Below are 19,070 nucleotides of genomic sequence, written 5' to 3' on the forward strand. Positions count from 1 at the left end.
CCTAAAGAGCACAAAGCTTGAAAGTGGCAGAGTTAGGATTTGAACCCAGGTCGTTCTCACTTCCTGCCCTGAACCCAGAAAGACAATCTGGTGGGCAGGCTGTTTGTAGGCAGTTTGTCCAGGGTCCAGACATTTGGAAAGAACCCAGTAGGGTCCACATCAAAGATTCCACTTCACAAAGAAGAAAACCAGCAGCCCCATCAGGTGGGGAGTCCGCATTTCAAACAGCCAGGGAGCTGCTGAGTGCCTCATGGGCAGCAGCAGGCCCAGGTTGAAAGGGTCAGTGGAGGTCACTGTCACCATCAATCACCCACAAGCCTTTTGTCTGTATGGGGTGAGCAGGAGGGGGCTCGGTTGGGCACCAAGCAGAGAGAGTGGACCAATAGAATGTAAGGAATCCTGTTGGTGGCAGGAGATGGGCAGGACCTTTAGAATTTTCCGGGGCATCGTCATGGTTTGGAGAAAAGGTGCTGTCCCTGGGTCCTGGAGCTGTGCCACTGAACAACATTCTGGTAACAAGCGGGTTCATCCCGATGTTGAGTCCCTCCAAGACTAGGTTCATTATGTGTCTATCCATCTAGTTTTGAATGCCACATCAACCACAGTTCTAGAAGTCACCAAGATATACATTATTGTATTTATATTCAGAGAAACTTACAGTTGGGAGAAATACATATGTGAAGCCTAATATATAACAGTAAGGGCAGTGCCGTGTTGGCAGGAGGCTCTGGGGAGAGGGTAGACTTGGGCGCAATGTGGGAAGAGGGCCTTCATGAGCAGAGACTGGGCTGAAGCTGATCTTGGGAGTGGCGGGGGGAGAGTGAGTCTGACTAAAGAGCAAGGGGATCATCAGGGAGCAGTAAGAGTATAGGCCATGGGCAGGCTGTGGGCAGGGAGGCCTTGAATTTGGTTTGCTCCCTTTGAGGAGGTGGAACTTCTGGGGGCTGGGGGCTTGGAGCTTAGAGCTTATACAGCATAAAGAACAAAGTAGTGGGGACCTGAATTCCAGGCCCAGCTCTGCCTTTAGGCATCTTACTCAAGGCCACTCAGCTAATCCATCAGCCTGGATCCCAGCTATCTGATTTTTTAAGTAAAAGGATTAGGCTAGATGAAGCCCTCTGGATAAAAAGTCTGTGGTAAAACCCACAGGGTTTTTGAGGAGGATGGGGTAGAAGAAACTGGAGGCGGTGAAAACTCACAGGGAGAGAATGCAGAACTAGAAGGGAACTTAGAGACCTCCCTCCCCCATCTCTGTTTTACAAGTGGGGAAGTAGAGGCACAGAGAGGGTAAGCATTTTTCTCAAGCCACACAGCTCATTACTGTAGAATCGATTGGACAGTCCTATAGGCACAGTCCAATCGATAGGCACAGTCTGCTAAGGAGTCTGTGCCTGTCCCCCTTCAAAGGCAGGAGCTGTGGGGAACTCAGTGGGGACAGGGCCTGGAAGGTGGGGTAGGGAGGCTCACCCTGAGTGCTGTGGGCCTTCCTTCCTGCCCATTTGCCAGCACTGGCTGGGCGACTGTCCCCAAAGGAGCATGTAGCTCAACGGAGCTCTCGGCCCTTTGTTCCAGGCCTCTCTCTGCCATGGCAAGGCCCCAATAATTTGAAGATGGTCTTATATGTTCATCTGTAAGATGTCTATGAGCTGAGGCCATAATGGGCAAGAGCCGCCGGCAAGGGAGATTGAAGTCTGAGGTGGGACCCAAGCCAGCGGCCAGTGTGGAGGCAGACCCCCCTGTTCCTCTCACCTCCTGTGTGGGGTGAAGAGGCGGTGTTCTGGCCTGAGCTGCAGGCCAGGGTGCAGGAGGTGAGGCTGTGGAGCGCTGTGCAGAGCCCCTGACACTTGAATGAACCTCCCTCCAAGGTTCTTATTAGCACTCCATGTCAAAGGAGTCTGGTAAAAGTTAACAGGCCTCCTGGCCTCACTGAGATCAGAGGGACAACTGGAGCTTACTGGGGTCAGGGAGAGGTCATTGAAACCTGCTTGATGGGGCAGTTACTGGGGCTGGCCCTGGGCTAGGGGCCTGTCCTGCCCTCTCCCTTCAATCCAGAACCCAGGGTTCTTGCCAGCATGGCTGACCTGAGCCTCCTTTGAAGGCCCTGCGGAAGGTGTCCTAGGCCTTCCTTGTAGGGGTCCCCTCTCTGATGGCCTTGCACCTTCTTCTCTAGCTCTGGGCTCAAGTGTGTGCCTGGAGAGAAGGAGACGCAGAGGGCAGTGAGCAGGGTGGCTCTGTGGAAGAGATGCCGGCTGACCTGGGCCTGGGCCAGGCCTGGCCAGGTGTGACCCTAGTCCCTGACCCCTGGTCGCCCAGAGGGGGAGAAGATGGTTGGGGTTGGGGGGCGGGAGGGGAGAGGCTGTTGGCTAACATTTACCAGGACCTTTGAAGATGTAAATGCTTCCCCAGGCCCTGCTGGGATTGATGAGGTCAGAGTTCACAGGCATGGTCGCCGGCTTCTTCAAGTGGGCTGGAAATCTTGCAGACAGATGGGTTAGTGTCCCCTGTGATGGGACTTTCCCCAGAGGTGGAGGGCTCATGGGAAATGCTATTTTGGAGGTTCTCCTGGATCAGGCCCAGCGACTTGGCGTGTCTGACAGAGCTGTGTTTTTCAGATGCTCACATTTCCCTTGGGTACGATTTCCAGAGTGTATTTGGTCCCACTATCACTGAAAGCTCTGGGAGACAGCCTCCATGTCCCGCCTCTTCCTGATTTACACTTTTTATTCTACAAATGCTAGATGGCTTGAAGTTTACCATCGATCCCATGCTCATCATGGGTGGTGCCCTTCCTGTGGTCATTCTGCAGGCCTTCCCTTCCTCACCTTCTCAGCATGTCTAACTCCTATTCACCCTTCTGCACCACCTCTTCCAGGAAGCCTTCTGGGAATGGAATTTGCCTCTCTGCCTGGTTCTCCTGTAACATTCAAGGAGTCATTCAATCAACTAATATTTATGTGGAATGTACCAAGCCTTGTTCTATTGTTTTATGTATCAAATGCATAAAACAGACAAAATCCTTCCCTTAGGGAACTTATATTCTAGAGGGCATTGATAGTGAACAATTATATAATATGATTTTAAATGCTTTGCATGTGTTAAGTCTAATCCTGAGAGCATCCCTATGAGTTAAGTCAATTATCCACATTTTATGTGAGATTACATAGCTGATAAGGGGCACATTTAATTTAATCTTTACAACAGCCTTATAAGATAGACACTATTTTTCTCATTTTACAGATGAGAAGACCAAGACTTAGAGGGGTTCAGTGATTGGTCCAAGGTCATCCAACTAGTAGGGAGTAATACCAAGCAGGATGATGCTTAGCCTGTTTCCCTATAATGCTACTACTCTGTATTTCTATATTGATGCAGTTTCTATGTCTGTTGAAGTGATCTGCTCATCTTCTGCATCATCCTGGGAACTCCCCCAAGGCAGTGACCTTGGCTTATTTATGTGTATCCTTTGAACTCCCATTGTGATGGGCACTTAATTGGCTTCCAACAAATATGTGTTGATTGATTGATTGGCAGCTGTATGTGGGAAGAGATGAGAATAAAGCAGCTACTATTTATTGCACACACTCTGTGCCGAGCGGAGCATTGGTCCTTGCTCAGCATGATCTCTTCTAGTCCTTACGGCAGTCACATGAATTAGCTGTCACTACTCGGAGGCTGGCAGCTAGCATGTGCTAAAGATGGGACTTGAATCACAGGTTTCTCTGACTCCAAAGCTCCCTGTCCTGTCTTTTATGCCACAGGAGACTGATCAAAGGGAAGGTGACCACTTTGAAGACATTTGAACCCCGGCCTCCTGGCTCTTGCTGCTTCGGTCCCCATGGGGCTAGGAGACTGTAGGGACTGCAGAGGGCAGGCCTGCAGTGCAAGGGGCTGCAGCCACACAGGTTGAAAGGCATCTGGAGAAGTGGAGTCTTTGGTTCCAGGATTATTCCCACCCGTTAGGATGTCTGAAGTAGTTAAAGGGAGTTTTCAGGCACAATGAAGGTGTCCAGTGAGTTTTTACAGATTGTTGTGGAACTGTTCTTTGTTCCAGAGAAACAGCCAGCTTCAGACTAAACCCGTGGATAGCACCGGCGTTTTTCCATGGAAGGAGGAGGGTTATGGCGGAGTAGACTTCAGCCTCCAGGCCTGGAGCAGAAATGGGAGAGTTCCTGTTCTGTGTATGTTTGGTTCCTTTGTTCTGACACCTGTTTTTTTCTTCTTTTTTCCCAGTTAGGAGGGGAGAACAGAATTGAATCTTCTGATTCATCTGCCCATGGGGCTTAGCAGACTGGCCAGCTGGGTATATGTACAAGGAGAGGGGCATTCAAGAGACTGACTCAGGGTCACACAGCTGAGCAGGGGACCAGAGCCTGCCTCTTGGGCCTCCCAGGTCGTCACTCTTGCCATCATTCGTGTCCGGAGCCCCGGCTCTCACAGTAGACAACCATGCCAGATTCCCCCACTCCCTTTGGTTAATCCCCTATTTTGCTTGACTAAGAGTCAAAATGCAGGACTGTACCCACAGGAACTAGCTCACTTAAAGCACTGGCAGGTAATCTGATAGATGAGTTGGCCAGCACTCACTGTAGGGATTTAGCAAAGCCTGAGCTGTGGAGACAGTGGGAAACAACCTTGAGTGACTGGTCAGCAGGCGGCCTCATTTCACCCGGGGGAAAGCCCCAGCCTGAGCTCCACAACTCAAATGGGAAGGCTGGTGTGTGCCAGGGGGATAGTTGACATTAGTCTCTCAGCCCCTTGTTCCAAAACTCAGGACCAACAGACCCTTGGTCCTGGCTCTGACTCACTTTGGGTTAGGGTGTCTAATTGTTGGGGAGGGAATGAGCAACTCTGTCCCTACCAGCCCAGGTCCCATTTCCTCCAGCCCACCCAGGTAAGAACTCCAGCAAATGACCTCGTTGGTTGAGCTCACTTGTTTGTTGAGCTAACTCAGAGGGAACAAGGGTCTTTCAACATATGGGAGTGGTGTTATATAAATGGGTGTTTTATGGGTCATGTGCAGCAACTGACCACTTGTGGACGGCTGCGCCAATCTGCAAAGGGGTCTGTCGCAAAGGAGAAACTTCTACGTCCTTTCATCATGATGGGGATTGTAGCTCTGACTTCAGATAAGCAGAACAAATAAGTCTCAGCCCAAGTGGGAACTGGTTCTACCCCCTTTCTTTGCTTTTCTAAGTCATCAAAGCCAAGTTCCTAAAGCCTGACTGTCTCACGGTACTTTCTGATGGTTTCATTGTTTTGTTTATTGTGCTTACGGCAAGTGCTAACAGACCGCTTTCAAAGTGTGTTGATATTTCGGTTGTTTTTGAATGGCCCTTCTGTTTTCCTGCATCTGGACAGCATTAGAATCTGGCCCCAGGGAACTACTGGGTTCCTATAAAAGTGTACCAGGTCCCTTTTTGCCGAAAACATTGGCCGTGGCAAGATCAGACACCCCATCTGGGTAGGAACAAACACCAAAACTAGAACAGAATCCTGAGACAGTATTCAGCAGCCTGGGCAGACAGGCCTGTGCTGGGCAGGGGCCAGCAAGCTTTGCCAGCTGGACCGTGGGTGTTCTTTTTGTCCACGGACACACTGTGATCTTCCTGTGGGAGGACTCTACCTAGCAGAGCACCTGGCACAGGATGATGCCACTAAGTGCTGGCCATTGACAGGTTCCCTCTCTCTTTGTCTTCTCCCAGGTTGCCTGGTCAATCACCACATGGTGTCCAAAGAGAGGGCTCCCAAGGACTAGCCAAGGGACAAGAGATGGAGCAGGGAGAACAGGAAGGAGGCCAGGGGAGGACCAGAAAAGGCAGTGCAGCCCCAGGGGGGGTGCGTCGCAGGTCCTGACCTGTTTCCTTTCACAGGTCTCTTGGGAGATCTTTTGCTACATTGCACAAAGAGTTGAAGTGGGGAAAGAGTGGGGTGAAGTGTCCATCTAAGACTCATCTTTGATTTTAAAGGCCTCCTACTGCTCTGTCCCAGTCCCATGCCTTGACACATACTGCAATAGAACTAGCTTCTTCTTCCAGTATGAGAAAATCTCAGGGTACAGACTGGGCTCAGTGGTAGTGAGTTACACATACAATCTCACTTTATAGTTTTAGCATAAACTCAAATTCATTTCTTCAAGACCTCTGTTTTTCTCCTTTCAAGCTGAATGAGATGTTCATTAGCCCATGCACCTTACCAGGTTATAAATGGCTCTCTCTTGTTTGGTTTCAGGAATAGCAGGGCCCCTTTCTGACTGACCTCCAGGTAACTCTATGGCTCAATTTGAGAAGACCCTCACCTTCACCCCTATACTTAGTGGACCCCTCGAACTTGCTCTTAGAGTCACATGAGATGGAGATTGAGGGGGTTGACAGTGAGCTTTGGTGCCTCCATATTGCAGTTAGAGGGGATCTAGGCAGTCCAGAGGACAGAAAAAGTTAGCTCTGTCTGTTGGTTCTCAAACAGAATCATGGCAGGCTTGTAGAGACCTACAGTTAGTGTGTTCCTGCATATAAACATGTTGGGGTGGGGTTGGGGGCTACATGATCTGATTGGCTGGCAATGACTCCTTTCTACCTATTAAGCCTCAAAGTTTCTGACTTACTTATGGTGACACTCCCTAAGCATTTCCTTACAGGTACATACTGTCTTGTTAAAGATTCCTACTTAAGCCACTTGTCCCATTCTAGATATTTTCCCTTGAAGTTATAGCATCCTTAGAATTGTATATGTTACTGCACTTACTTGAGCTTATCTGAGACACCTGATACAGCACTCAGTAACACCATTTTGTTTCTCAGGAGGTGCATTGGCCCTTGGTTCTGGCAAGGAGACAAAGAGGGACTCTGGGTCCAGGGCCAGGTACATCTCAATGGGCTGGGCTGATTGGCCTCTGAGGAGTGGCACATGCCCTCCACAAAGACATGAATACTCTGTAAGAACACTTCCTGTTTCCAATGCGATTCTCCAGGCAGGTGAGGTAGGGAACTGTGGTTTTCTGTTTACCACAAAGTGTGTGTGTGTGTGTGTGTGTGTGTGTGTGTGTGTGTGTGTGTGAATGCTTGTCATTTTGAAAAATTTCAAACTTTATGTAGCAGTTTCTTTCTCACCAGGGTCTCTGCTTGTGTGAAACTTTAATTTTATAGCTTTGGCTGTTAATTCATCATGGGCACTACCATCAATAAATATTTATTGAGCTTTCACTGAGCACAGCATGTTGAAATAAGAACTATATATTTGACTCAAGAGGAGTCAATAGGAGATGAGGGTAGATTTGGGGAGGGGTGGGAGAAGCAATCATTGAGGTCTCTTGCGATGTTATGACTTTATAACTAAAGTGATAGCATCCACATGACACACATTAAGCCATCAGCTGCAAGAGACACACCGGCCATCATGAAGGTAGTCTCCTTTGGAAACCCCGCCCAATGTTGGCAGCACACGTCCTTGAGCCTTATGTCCATTTTGGGGATTCAGGGCTGCAAAGGGATGAGTGAATCTTCTGACCTTTCCCATGGTGACCTGTACAAGTAAATATTTGATTTTGGAATTTAAAAGGAGCACAGATCTGGGGGAAGTTTGGAGCCTCTTCATGCTTTGGCAGAAGAGGGTCAAGTCCCCATTTTTGCAGTTGTAGCAATCCCAGCCTGGGAGGGCCCATTTGGTGGGGACCCCAGAGTGAGTGGGCTGGAAGGAAGGCTGCTGGAAGGAGGGCTGTGTGCCTCCCATGGAACCCTAGTTAATCAGAGCAGCAACAGTGTGCCTGCCACAGCAGTGACTCAGGCCTCCTGGGGAGTTTTCTTTAACATTATGAAGATGAACACGGCTCCAAGAATTCACTTTGGACCTGGGTTTCATGCTAATTGCCTACGTATTTACTAGTATAAGAAGGTGGGCAGGCGGCAGTAGGAGCCTCTGGAGTGGAGTCTGTGAGTATGCCCAAGAGAGCGACCCAGGCTCTCGTTGGAGTTGTGAAAAGGTAGAGCTGAGCCCTAAGGGGTCAAGACACTCCTGTTGTCAGGTGGACAAGCCATTATTATTAACTAGAGGCCCGGTGCATGAAATTCGTGCATGGGGAGTGTGCCCCTCAGCCTAGCCTGAACCCTCTCCAATCTGGGACCCCTCTCACAACCCAGGACTGCTGGCTCCCAACCGCTTGCCTGCCTGCCTGCCTGATTGCCCCTAACCGCTTCTGCCTGCCAGCCTGATCACCCCCTAACCACTCCCCTGCCAGCCTGATCGACACCTAACTGCTCCCCTGCTGGCCTGATTGCCCCTAACTGCCCTCCCCTGCTGGCCTGGTCCCCCCCACTGCCCTCCCCATGCAGGCCTGGGTCCCTCCCAACTGTCCTCCCCTGCAGGCCTGGTCGCCCCTAACTACCCTCCTCTGCAGGCCTGATTGCCCCCAACTGTCCTCCCTTGCAGGCCTGGTCCCTCCCAACTACCCTCCCCTACTGGCCTGGTCGCCCACAACTGCCCTCCCCTGCTGGCCATCTTGAGGCGGCCATCTTGTGTCCACATGGGGGTGGCCATCTTGTGTTGGAGTTATGGTCAATTTGCATATTCTGTCTTTATTACATAGGATTATCATTGCTATTACTAGGATTCCCTTTGTATAAAAGAGAAGCTGAAACAAACCAGGAGTGGTTACATGCCCAAGGTCTCACTATCAGACAGGAGAATCCTAGGGTCAAGATAAACAGAAGATGTTGGGTCCAGATCAGCTGCCCCCCAATTCACAGTTTTTCTGCAGCTATGGGGGTGGCAATGGGATGGGGCAGGCAACGAAACAGCCCTAGGCCTCTCTCTTCCTGGTAAAAAATGATGTTCAGTGTCTCACAAGCTGCTTCTCCCTTGAGGTTAAAGCATTAACCTCCAATCGTTAAGTATCAGGGCTCAAGCAGGCTGATAGAGAAACAAGCAACTGGGAGTCTTGCCTGGTTCCACATATACTGCTCCTTTGACTGTAGGCTAGTGACCTTCCCTCTCCAAGCCTCAGTTTTCCTATCTGTAAAGTGAAGATACTAGCGATAACTTTCTCATAGGATTGTCATGGGCAGGAAATGGAATATACATATAAGAAGATCTGCATCATGACTGGAATACAAGTTAGTGATTAATAACTGTTAGGTGCCATTATAGGGAGGTGGTGCAGTGGTTAAGGAAGCAGCCTCAGAGCGGACTGCCTGAGCCCAGAGAGGTCCAGTGACTGGCCAGGTCACACAGCTGGTGAGGAGCACAGTTCAGTACTCTTTCCAGACCCCTGACATTGGAACCTTTGATCCGGGGACTGAGATGGTGCTCTCAGGCACCAGTGCTGGTCATAGGAGGTGCCTATCTTGGGGTTGGGATGATAGGACTTCCTACTCTCCCTGGACAGCCACCTGGTGAAAGGAATGCACTGGAGGCCCTCTGGGGGACTGCTCCTGGGGTAAACCTGAGCAGCTGCCCCATCTACCCACAATCCAGTGGAGGCAGTTGCCTCCAGGCAGAGGGGAAGCTGCAGGGCCCAGGCAGGGTGGGGGTGCCCCGGTGCCCTGCGGATCTTGGCGTGGTTTTCCGTCAAGCCTCTGTTGGTGCCTGGTTCCCTCACAAGGCCATTATGTACTGGGAGAATTAATCATGCCGTTAGGTAAGCATTATGACACTTTTATGGCAGCTTTGAAGCTAATCTGTCACTAATGCCTGTTGGATTATCATGATTTCTTGCAGTTGTGATTCATTAACTTGAGGCCTAATAGTAATTCTATTAAACATCTTCCACCACCATTTGCCCCAACACGTCTCCGCTCTCGGTTCTATTGTGGCACGGCTGGCAGCTTGTGTGGTCTGCAAAGAGGAGCCCCAATGAGATGGACAGGTCCCCTCGCCAGCTAGAAAATGCCCAACGATGTGTCCATCCTCTGCCCAAGCTCAGAACACACCTCCTCCCCATTCCAGCTGGACTGTCAGTTGATTTTCATTTTTCTCCCAGAGGAGGCCACAGTCTCCGCTTTGGAAAAGCCCATCACTGCCTTCAAGAGGCCAGACGGGTGAGTCTCAGAGTGAGACAAGCACCCACAACTCCACAGGTGACTGTCAAACTCGCGGGGCCTACCTGCGGCAGAAGTGGGCCTGGGGCAGAGAGAAAAGGGACCACTGCTAAAGAAATCTGGTCACACATGGCCCTTTGCTTTTCCCTTTCCCTTTCCCTTCTTGCTCAAAGCTAACAAAACTCACGGCTGAGGAGGCAGGCGGAGGGTACAGGAAGCTGAGGTGGCACACCATGACTGCTGGGCCTGCCAGCATTAATAACATTCCTCGGTGAGGTTTTTCAGAAAGAAATGGTTCTCTGAGGCTGGCTGTTCTCTGCAAAAGGTCAGCTTCGGGGCACGGCTTGACGGATGGGCTGTGAGCAGGCAAGAAAAAGAAAGCTTGGAGAAAGGGGCCGCTAGGGGTGGGCTGGGAGGAAGCGGGTGGCGGGCCAGAGCACAGGCTCCGTCCTGGTGCCAGCATCTTGTCCTCCTTCTGCCCCATCCATCAAGCCCAGCACTGATATCTCAACAATTTGTAATGCCCCCCACCCCCTCCAACCTGCCCAAGTGCGCGCACCAGTGCTGACCCTTCTCGCCTCATTCGGGCCTCTGCTGCCGCCCGGTGATGGATGGCTTCTCCTCCCCCCACCCCAGGTTTGCCTCACCACAGCTGGGGAAACACGGGCAGATAGAGGGGGTCAAACCCAGGGCAGTCAGAGTGACCTCATCACCGAGGCCAAGGGACCCTGTGCTCCCAGGGGCAGCAGGTGATGCTAGGGATAGAGAAATGGAACGGAGACAGGAAGCAAGGAGATAATCCAGCTATATAAGGAGGAAAAGGGGGAGAAAAAACCAAACCCCAAACCCTCTCTGCCTCCCGAGGTCTTCCAAGACTTCTAAAAATCTCTACCGTGGCGCGATGTGTTCTGTGCACTGCGACAACACGGCCTGCTCCGCTCCATCTGTGTTTTCTCACGCCTGTGCGCTTTAAGAACCACTGAAATGGAAAACAAGTTAAAAAATACATGGGTGTATATATAGTGAGATGGGGAAAGAGGACAGTGCTCTGCAGCCTGTACTCGCTTCCTTCTTTTTCTTTTTGCCAGTGTTTGTTGTAGGAAAAAGTGTCTGAAAAACAAACTTCAGGCAACTGGAGTAAATATTCGCAACACATCAGCCGAGGAGAAGTCAGGATCCAGCGTTGCCGTCCTTCCTCATTCTGGGCGGGGCTGGTGGAAAAGAAAGGGGCTCTGTCCTGTTTCCCACTCGGAGGTGGTACCTTCTGTTTCTTGTCATGGGTGAAATGGGTTCTTCCGTGGGGGCTTGCAAACTGCAGTAAGGAGTGGACTGGCCAGCTGGCCCAGTGAAGCTGGATACATTGAGAAGCCCCCTTTGAGGGCTTAGAGGTCTTTTTCAGACAGAAAGTAAAGAGTAGCCCAGACACAGTGTGTGTGTGTGTGTGTGTGTGTGTGTGTGTGTGTGTGTGTGTGTGTGTGTGTGTGTGTGGTGCTGGAGAGGCCTGTGTCTTATGCAAAGAGGGCCAGGTGAGAATTCAGTTCAGCATTGGGGAACTCATCTTTGGCCTTCAGGGCTAGGGAAACCCACTCTTTGACACCCCTGCAGCAGCCTGGCCTAGACACCCCAGAAAACTTCCTCTTGGAACCTTCAGAGACTGAATAGGAAGGACCAGGAGAGAGTGTCCAGGCCAGGGAGTCTGGGGACCGTGGAATTTCGAATGAGTTACACAGAGAACAGAGTAGGAGGGGTGTCAGGGAGGTGAAGGGTGCGGCGAGAGAGAGACAAGTCAATGGAGGAAAGCAGAAATTGATGGGCAGGTGGAGGGGGAGAGCAAGGGAAAGAGGAGCGCTGAGAGAAAGATCCAAGAGATAGATGGTCACGGGACAGAAGTCACCAGGGAAGAGAGAGGGAGAGGGAATTTAATGAGGGCAACTTGAAGGCCAGCTTTAACCAACAGCTGGCGGGGAGCCAGGTTTGATCTCCTTGTGAGTCAGGCGGTTTGATTAATCGTGGCCTGTGGAGGAGGAGGGACACCTGGCCCTGCTGCCGACTTCTTTGATCTCCCGATTTCTCAGGGCCCTGGGAGGGAGTGGGAGTGTGTGCACTCAGGGCCCTGTAAGGCCTTGCCCGCAGGCAGGCGGGCTGGCGGCGCCCTGAGGAGGAAGCAGGCGGCCCTCAGAGAGGCTGGGAGAATGCAAAGGGCAGGCGGGGCCCGGGGCTGTGCGGCCTTGTGAGCCAGCCCCCGGAGAGGAAGGTCAGCTGAGGGAATGTGCAATGGAGGAGATCTTTGAAGGGGAAGGCTCACCTGTAATCTCGGGGGGTGATTCTGTGCTGAGGGCTTCCCCCACCCTCTTTCTCTACACGGGGAATAGCTGGACTGTTCCGAGAACCAGGCCGCGGAGAGAACCATTTGCACAAAATTGTGTTGTTGTTTGTGGCTCTGGGGCTCCCTAGTTTAGTCAGGAGCGAGCTCATCCACGGGTGTGAGGAGGAGGGAGGTGCCGGGCTCCCTGGAGCTGGCTTTATTTCATACATGTTGGATAGGAACGGATTTGAGAAAAGAAAGCGAGATATTGCCAAAATAGAAAAAAAAAAAAAAAACCTCAAGAAGAAGGAAAAAAGGAATTAAAACCCTAATGCCCTTAAAAAAAGAAAACCAAGAAAAAAAAAGTCATATATTATGTCTTTGGACCTATTCCATTGGTGTTCTGCCAATTTCAAATAATAGTGTAACTTGATTAAGAAACTTTACAGGATTTAAAATTGTTGGCTTTTCTGACTCCTCTCTGAGACTTCTCCGTAAGTCACTGTCTACACCAGGCTAATTTGTTCCCAGATTCCTTAATCTTCTGCAAGCTGGGGATGACGTTTATAACTTGGTAGCCATATTTGAAGTATTCATGATTTCTTTGACTCACGACTCCACCCAGAATTTTGGGGTGACTTAAAACATTACCCTGAAAATGTCCTGCTATTGAAATACTCTGTGTGTCTGTACGTGTGAGTGTGCACCTGAGTGTAAAGTTTTAGCTGCCCCTGCTCTCCCTTTGGGCTGGCAAACTCCTGCTCATAGCTGCCTTAAGTCTCAGAGAGGGACTCACAGGGGACAGGAATTCAGCCAGCACACAGGACATAGATAGTTAGGGCACCAAAGGCTCTGGTGCCCAGCAGCAAAAGCTGTTCCAGAAGTGTAGGGGGTCACGTTTCCCTGGTGGGATCGGAGTTTTGACTGAGTGACATGAGCGTGGTTTGGAAGGCAGCTGTGGGCAGTGCACAGGGCACCGGCTTTGCATCCCAAAGGCCACCTCCGTGACTCGGTCCCTAGCTGTGTGACCTCGGACCTGCCACTTCATATCCTCGGAGCTTCAGTTTCCTCATCTATAAAATGGGATAATGAAAAATATACTTGCCTCAGAGGCTTGTCGTGCGGATTAAATGCATTAGTAGATGTGAAAGCACCTTGCAAATGATGAAGCCTTCAATTAACAGCAGGTATTAGAATTACTGCTCAGATTACAGAAACCCGGGTCTCCTTAAACACCCGCGTTGACAGCAGGGATGTTTTAATTTCAAACACGGCTTGCTCACGGAGGGCACGAGAAAATGGGATGCCATGTTCCCTGCTCCCCCTGGGGCACCTGCTCTCCTATAATTATTATTTACTAATAAGTATGTTGTGTTCATAAATGTCCCATTAAATACAGTTGAAATCCTTTACCCGGCTGGCCTGGCTTTTCTGGATCTGACTAGGCAGGAGCCGCTGGAAGCTACCTCTGAGTGGCAGGGTGCTTGGTCTGGGACTGCTGCACCTGGCCTTTCCGGGGATGGGGGTGGGGGGTGGGCACGGCCAGTCTGCCTGCAGTTCTCATCTGTGGGATGGCAGCATCTCAAATCTATGCACTTCCCTCTTCAGCCTGTTCTTCTCAATGTTTTGACAGGAACATTGCATTTCTTGGGCCCAGGCCTCCTGGAGCTCATGGCTGTTTTTCTCTGCACATCAGTGGTCCTCAGTTGTGGGGATATTGCTACCATGGATAGGCCGAACGCATGGTGCCTGGAGTTCAGGCTCTGACATGAGACCTAGGGGATGTGGGATGAGCCATTGTTAAGGTGGGGAGGGCAGTGCTTGCCTTTTGAGGGCTGTGGTGAGGATAGCAAAGCCTCAGTAAAACTTCGGATCAATGGCTGGTACATAGGAGATGCCCATTCTTATAGACCAGTGGTCTCAACCCTGGCCCTACATTAAAATTGCTAGGGATAGTTAAAATTCTAAATCCCGGGCCCCACCTCTAGAAGTTCTAATTTCACTGGTCTAGCATTGAAACAGCATCAATACCCAGATGATTTTATCATGTAACCGGGGTTGAGAAATACTAGTGCTTCTCAAATTTAACATTCATGCAAATCGCTTGGGGAATCTCATTAAGATGCAGATTTTGAGTCAGTAAGTGTGGGTCAGTGGAGCTTGCGCATGGCAGTGCCTGTGCATGGGCCACTTTGGGGAGCCAGGCTCCTTCCTTTCCTAATCCTGATAGCTCAGTGGCCCTGGCCGTGGCCATGGATGGGAGACCTGGGAAGCAGGTGGAGGTGAACACAGTAGAAACCTGAAAGGCAACTCCAAAGGCTTGCTTAAGGGTGTTTCTGCCAGGTGTCAGTCTGAAATATGCAATCCTCCCCAACACACACACACACACACACACACACACACACACACACACACGCACACACACACGCCTCCGCCTCCTTCTGAACCAGTCTTGAATACCTATATAAATAGCAACCAGAAGATGTTTTCCAGTATTTCACTATCTCTTCCAGTTTCCTAGTTTATCCTGTGAAGACAACCAAATGAATAAATACATTTGCCACAGAACATTAAGGGTCCAGGCCAAGAGTTTAAATACCTATTTGTAACACTCAACTGGAAAAGTAATCCCTAACCTTGACTTGTAAGTAGTCAGCCCCAAGACCCTCACATGGCCAATGAAATCCCCACAGGTGAGTATGAAAATACAGCAAAGCCCAGGCAGGCTGCAAATAAACAGCCACTAATACTGGTTCATGAACCAGGAAATGCATCTGTGAGAGGGACATGGAACTTGATCACGGAACAAGGGGTTTCTGAGTAATGGAGTAGAGGGTCTTCCAGACAGCATTCAGCCGGAAGGATTTCCCCCACGAATGACAGGTACACATATAAACTGCCGCCTTCTCCCAGCGCGGGTGCAGGTGTTTGGGGAGGCAGCCTCTTTTGCTGAGGACATTGACAGAGTGGGTTTTCCATGGGGTAGTATCATGCTTCCACCATATCTCATGAGTTTATGGAACAATAATAAATAGAAAAAGAAATAACCAGGGTGTGCAGTTGACGAAGACGCTTCATGAAAGAGTGAACTTTGGACAATTGAGAGGCCTCTGTGGTTAGACAAAATTGGCTGAGACCCACGAAGGGATGAGTTGAAATGGCATGGGGCCGCCTGTGTGGCATGCAGGGTTTGACCAGCAGAGGATGAACAGTTAGGATTACAGTGGAAGTAGAAAGCCCCGACCTGACCTGTATTGGAGGATTTCATTAGTCCAGGGACAAGAATTTTGCCATTCTGCTAAGGAATGGTAGTTGACACCGGACCCGCACGTTAGCCATGCCTGTGTTTTTGGTTGAACTGTTCAACTGGGCTTAAGTTAACTGCTCAGCAAACAGTATAGAATGTTTCTCTGGTTTAGGTTAGCTGTTCAGCAAGCAGTATAGAGTATTTCTCTAGTTTAGGTTAGGGTCTTTTCTCAGTTCCTTTTTATTGTTTTTGTAAATCCAGGTGTTGTTGAAGACAGCTGTCAGTACAAGATGAACCCAGCTGCCAGTCACTGTTGAGATCCTGACGTATCGGGCAGCGGGTAAATAGCACTTTTATGGAAATTCCTGCACACAGCTTCTTCTTGCCTCGAGGTATCACCCATTGTCAGGAAACCCAAGGATGAGCCCCGTGCAAACTTCAGTGGGCTTGCCCGAGCACATCTGCCTCCAAGAAGCCTGGGGCCCGTTTGCATGCAGAAATTGACATGTGCCATTCCGGAAATCTTATTTTATTGCTCCTTTCCCCTCCAACCGCCCCCTCCTCTGCCACCTCCTCTTTCGCTCCTCTGGAATCCTAGTCCCAGATGTGACTTTCTCTGTTTCCCTTGGCTGGGAATTTGCCGTTTTCCCATAACCCAGTCGGGTTGCCTGTTAGAGAAACCAAAAAACTCCAACTTTCTGGGAAGACATCTAATTAAATTCCCAGTGAGGGAAGAGGAAAGCCCCTTGTAACAGACAGCTAGAACCTCAGAATACATAATCATCCCGGCAGAGAAAGTGCTCGGGACCAGCCTAGAGAGCCGGTAACGTGGTGTTGTTTCTTCATGTCCTCTGCGAAGGAGCTGGCCCTGGGTTTAAAATAGCCCTCTGGTAGAAGCAACTATTTAAAGAGTACTGGGGTCTGAGAAATGCAAAACAAAGTGTTGTTGATTAAAAACACATGGTTTGTTCCCGAGATGCGAGTAGCCAGCAAAATGAAATGTGACAGTGTTTTGGCTTTTTCTATCCCCCAAGACATGATGGTGATTTATTAGAGTGATGTCAGCTGTGGTTAAAAAAAGTTTGCTGTGTTGTCTTAATAAAAAGAGGCTTTACCTTGGAGCTGTCAAACTCCCTCTCTCCTCTGGCTGGAGGCGGTGGCTGCTGGGCCCTTGGCCCTCCTGCCGGGCTTCTCCCCAAGGGGCAAATCTCTGCCTTGGGGAGGTTCATGAGGTCAGAGGGTGCAGAGTGTTCTTGAGGGTCCGGAGGGGGGCAGCAGCCTGCTCTTGGTTTGCTCAGTGTGTGGAGAGTGCAGATGCTGTACCAAGCTGGGAGTTGGAGCATGTCCTGACCTGGATGGGTGGTGGGGCCTTCGGTTGGAGGGAATCCCATCAAAGGCCCCTGGCCTTCCCCAGGTAACCTGGGCAGAGGGTTGATAATGTGCAGGGTAGATAATTAGGCTGTTAGCTAAACATGAGAACTTCTTAGCTGAAGCTCTTCGGATTAAGGAATAGAAATCCCTCAGACAAACTAAAATAAATGGGATTTGCCCTAGCCGGTTTGGCTCAGTGGATAGAGTGCTGGCCTGCAGACCAAAGGGTCCCAGGTTTGATTCTGGTCAAGGGCATGTACTTTGGTTGCTGGCTTCTTGCCGGCCCAGGCCGTGGTCAGGGCATGTGCAGGAGGCATCCAATAGATGTTTCTCTCTTTCCCTCTCTCTTCCACTCTCTCTAAAAGATCAATGGGAAAAATATCCTTGGGTGAGGATTAACCAAAAAAGAAAAGAAAAAGGGATTTATTGAAAGGACACAGACATCTTAGAAGAGACAGGCCATCTGGGGAATGAGGTGGGCAGCCAGGACCGAAGCGGCCTCCTCTGCCTTCCACGGAACCCTGCAGTTTCAGACCCTACCCGCCTCTCTCTGTTTCTGTGCCTTCTCTCAGGGGTTTTCCTGGGGAGATTCTTTGTCTGCACTTCTTCACTGCGCTGGCTTGCATCAGCTGTGCCCTCAGGCTACAGGACCACATTTTTGTTCAAGTACCATCATCTTTCTCCACTTTGTCTCATTGTCTCAATTCCAAGTTCCTGGGAGAGAAAATCCAGTTGGTGTAACTTGAGTCATGTCTGTCTCTGGTCCAAATGGGCAGCAGCTCCTGAGCCGGGGGAAGTGGTGTGGTTCCAGAGGAGCCACTCTGAGAGGGCGTGGCAGGGAGGCAATGTCAGGGGTGGGCTACAGGGAGGAGCTGTGTTTGTACTCGGGCAATTGAAGAAAGCAATGACAGGTGTGTGTTTCTTGTCTTAAAGATCAGGGACCTCCTGAGAGTGGGAATTGCTATTTCTGAATGCCCCTCTTTTTTTATTCCATAGGAAGTGTAACCATCAAGGTGGGGAGAAGAAACCCCAGCAGACACCTTTAAATCTTTCCTGGAGACACACCCACAAAGTGAGAAGATGACATTATTATTTTTTAAATTAATATATGGACTGTTTTTTTTCCTGACTACAGAAGAAACACATAAACAACTGTAGAAAATGTGGAAAACAGAAACACACAAGGATGGAAGGAAAAAGCACCCTAATCCAAGATAACTGCTGTTAACTTATTGGTGTAGTTCCTTCTATTCTTTTTTCTTTAAGTGGTAGCCTGAGGCTATGTGAGCGATCTGAGCTTCAGAGCTATCTTTTAAGTCTAATTATATGTCTTCTGACTCTCTAAGACTTTAGGATTGCTTTAAATTTATTCTCATAATTTTCCCAGAGCACACAGGGTTGGTTTCCTTTCACTCTTTTACCTTTTCCTGTGGGTGGCAGCTCAAATAGAATCAATATTTGCTAGGACCTTTCTACTGGCACCCCACTTTTGTGCAAGTCACCATTGAAGCCACCCCCACTTCCCAACCACCCAATAGCTTTTTAACTGCTTCCTCTCTGGAGTCCTTCCATTCCCTTCTTAGGGGATCTTTTTAAAACCACAAACCTGATCTCATCAGTCCTTGCTGCAGGTCCTTTAATGGTAATGTTTTGTGTTTAGGAGAGGAGAGATGCCTCTGGCCCACTTGCTCACCGTTTGCAGCCACATACAGCGTTTTTCTGCTCTTGGACTGCTTCAGTCACATTCCTGCCTCAGGCCTTCGCAAACGTTGTCTTTGCCCTTCTGAAGAATCTCACTCCACTCTTCCGCTGGCTCACACAGACTCATCCTCCAGGTCTCCATCGCTTCCAGAGAAGCCTTTTCTGACTGTGGCCCCATTATAGTCCCTCAACAGCCCCTTTACTTTTTCTTCATGGCAATAATCAATTTGCAATTATGCATCTATTTGTTTGGTTATTTAATAACTAGATGCCCAATGCATGAAATTTGTGCATGGGTAGGATCCCTAGGCCTGGCCAGTGATCAGGGCCGACCAAGGCTTTCCTACCCCTGGCTGCCGGCTGCCGGCTGGGGCCTTCCTTCATTCCCTGCCACCCCCTGGTGGTCAGTGCACATCAT

Source organism: Eptesicus fuscus, chromosome 8 (genome assembly GCF_027574615.1).
Source record: "Eptesicus fuscus isolate TK198812 chromosome 8, DD_ASM_mEF_20220401, whole genome shotgun sequence".
In the NCBI taxonomy this organism is placed as follows: Eukaryota; Metazoa; Chordata; class Mammalia; order Chiroptera; family Vespertilionidae; genus Eptesicus; species Eptesicus fuscus.